Raw genomic sequence first — 3,288 nt, 5'->3', positions numbered from 1 at the left:
TCTCCTAATGTTATTACTCCCCAGTCTCCCTAACCCCTGCTATCCCTCCCTAGTCCCCCACCCCAAAGGACCCCAGTGTGTGATGTTCCACTCCCCATGTCCATGTGTTCTCACTGTTCAACACCCACTTATGAGTGAGAACATGCAGTGTTTGGTTTTCTGTTCTTGTGTCAGTTTGCAGGGAATGACAGTTTCCAGCTTCATTCATGTCCCTGCAAAGAACATGAACTCATCCTTTTTTATGGCTGCATAGTATTGCATGGAGTATATGTGCCACATTTTCTTTATTCAGTCTATCATCGATGGGCACTTGGGTTGGTTCCAAGTCTTTGCTATTGTAAACAGTGCCACAATGAACATATGTGGTCATGTCTTATAATAGAACGATTTATAATTTTTTGGGAATATATACAGTAGTGGGATTGCTGAGTCAAATGGAATTTCTATTTCTAGGTCCTTCAGGAATCGCCACAGTCTTCCACAGTGGTTGAATTAGTTTACACTCCCACCAACAGTGTAACAGTGTTCCTATTTCTCCACATCCTCTCCAGCATCTGTTGTCTCCAGATTTTTTAAATGATCGCCATTCTAACTGGTGTGAGATGTTATCTCAATGTGGTTTTGATTTGCATTTCTCTAATGACCAGTGATGTTAAGCATTTTTTCATTTAGAAGACCCCATCATCTCAGCCCCAAATCTCAAGGTGATAAGCAAGCATTATATAATTCTTATGCCTTTGAACTTGTATAGAAAGAGATGAAACACACACAACACAAATTAATCATTTAAAAAGGAATAATTCAGTGGCAGTGTGGTGCAACCACCCCTTCTTTCTAGTTCTAAAACATTTTCATCATCCTAAAAGGAAGCCCATGTTCATGAAGCTGTTGCTTCTCCTATGCTGTGCTTTTATTGACTGTCTTTCCTTCTGTGTCTGATTTCTCTACCACCATCCCAAACAATTTGCTCTTGAATCCTTGTCCTCAGTCAGCTTTTGGGGGGCTTGGGAATGTCATACTAGGTAAGAGCAAAAAAAATTCCAAAAAGTTACATGCAAGTTGATAATCCTGTTTTAAGTTAAAAACTAAGATAAAAACATACTTTTAGTAATACATACCAGATGCGAAAAGACAGTGTAAAAAGGCAACTACAATGATGGCGATATTTTTCATCAACAGAAATTAGCCTAGGGAGTTTTGATATTAGGGTATGAGTGAGAAGAAAAATAACTGCAAGCAAGGCATTGATGACTGTGAGATTTAGGAAGGTGGCTACATGAGGTCAGAGGAGTAGGAGGTTGGGCTTGGGAGACCACAGGTTGGATGCGAGTTGTTGACAGGGTCCTAGGTTTTGTTGTTGATGGTGAGTTTCTATAAGCTAATGATATTCTTTAAAAAATGACTAATAAAATTATTAAAGCATAGATCAGCGATAAGAATGTGTCATACCAAATGTTATAATGACCCCAATTCTGTGCAAACAAGCAAAACTGACATCAGTGGAATTCAAATTAAGAGAGGACAGTATTTAAATTTTCCAACTTTCATGTGGTAGGCTGAAGAAAGGGTTTTAAAAAGTGCATTTTATGTCACCTTTACTTGGGAAGGGATTTAATACACTCTTCCTTTATCTTCCCTAGGAGATCATTCAAAAGGTCATAACTTAAATGCCCGTTAACAGGGGAAAGTTGTATTAATAAGCACTGCTCTTCATGGCCTATGATGCAGTCATTCAAAAGATCAGAATAGATAGATGTGTCAATATACAAAGATATCCATGCTACATTGTTAAGTTAAAGAAGCAAGGTGAAAATATGCTTTATATGATCCTATCTTTGAAGACAATTTTTTTGGCCATATAAAATGTGATATGTAATTTATTGTATATATATGTGAGTAACTATTTATATATGTACATGAACATACATAATTATATATTTCCCTGAATAGAAAAAAGTGGGAAACAACTTACCCGGTATTGTTAACAATGTTTTTCTATGTGATAGAATTATGAAAAGTTTCTTTTTTTTTTTTGTCTTTTTTGAGGCAGAGTCTCAGGCTGGAGTACAGTGTTGGGATCTCAGCTCATTGCAAACTCTGCCTCCTGGGTTCAAGTGATTCTCCTGCCTCAGCCTCCTAAGTAGCTGGGACTACAGGTGCATGCCACCACACCCAGGTAATGTTTTTGTATTTTTAGTAGAGAGAGGATTTTGCCATATTGGCCAGGCTGGTCTTGAACCCTTGACCTCAGGTGATCCACCCACCTCAGCCTCCCAAAGTGCTGAGATTACAGGTGTGAACGACTGCACTTGGCTGAAAACTTTCTTTTTTCTCAATTATACATATCTATGTAGGTTAAATATTTTTAGTTAGAAAATTCAATAAAATGAAGAATTAAAAAATTATGTATTAAATATATGTAGTTCTATAAGTTCTTTTACTTATATAGTTACTGTGTTGTTATTGTTACTTTGTATAGCTACTCTGCTAGAGTTTGCAAAGTACATCTTCAACTGATCTCTCCCTTATCCATGAGTGTGGGTAAATCCACACTGTCTTAAATTATGTTGATTTCATTTCACAGAGCCATATTTTATCACCATGGCTTTTCCTCCCCATTTTGAAAGCTCTTTGGAAATCATTTTTTCCCTTTCTGCTTGCTACTTTTTCCACTCTCCTGGCCAAGTCTATGTCCTGTGGTCTGAAGTTGCTCACTCTGTTTTTTTGTGAGGACCAGTTACTATGAAATATGATGTTCATCTGTGACATAGATAAATGTTAACATCATTGCTGGCCACTCTGTAATTTGATGACAGAGTTCTGGGAGATTTTGTAAGGTGAGAAACTTTCTGCCTCTGACATTTGAAAACCCAGAGATGTAAGCAATTTGAGAAAATTGAAAACATGGGCCGGGTGCCGTGGCTCATGCCTGTAATCCCAGCACTTTGGGAGGCTAAGGCAGGCAGATCACCTGAGGTCAGGAGTTCGAGACCAGCCTGACCAATATGGAGAAACCCTGTCTCTACTAAAAATACAAAAATTAGCCAGGCATGGTGGCAGGTGCTTGCAATCCCAGCTACTCTGGAGGCTGAGGCAGGAGAATTGCTTGAACCCGGGAGGCAGAGGTTGCAGTAAGCGGAGATCGTGCCACTGGACTCCAGCCTGGGCGATGAGAGCGAGACTCTGTCTCAAACAACAACAACAACAACAACAAAACAAAAGCCCCACAAAAAAACGGAAAACATGAATGGCAACAACAAAAGAAAACAAAACTTATTACTTTGGTCA

The 3,288-nt window shown here is 38.7% G+C and overlaps 1 non-coding gene across 1 annotated transcript; it reads left to right on the top strand.

The window, feature by feature from the left end:
• The first annotated feature begins 1,148 nt into the window (after positions 1-1,148).
• Positions 1,149-1,218, top strand: LOC116527971. The gene has a single exon (XR_004258805.1). It is a non-coding gene; the product is annotated as a small nucleolar RNA SNORD56 (small nucleolar RNA).
• Positions 1,219-3,288: the final 2,070 nt, after the last annotated feature.

This window comes from Sapajus apella, unplaced genomic scaffold (genome assembly GCF_009761245.1).
Source record: "Sapajus apella isolate SASKATOON/1434 unplaced genomic scaffold, GSC_monkey_1.0 scaffold2, whole genome shotgun sequence".
In the NCBI taxonomy this organism is placed as follows: domain Eukaryota; kingdom Metazoa; phylum Chordata; class Mammalia; order Primates; family Cebidae; genus Sapajus; species Sapajus apella.
Note: the sequence above shows the minus strand (reverse complement) of the source record. Positions and strands in the feature narration are given on the sequence as shown.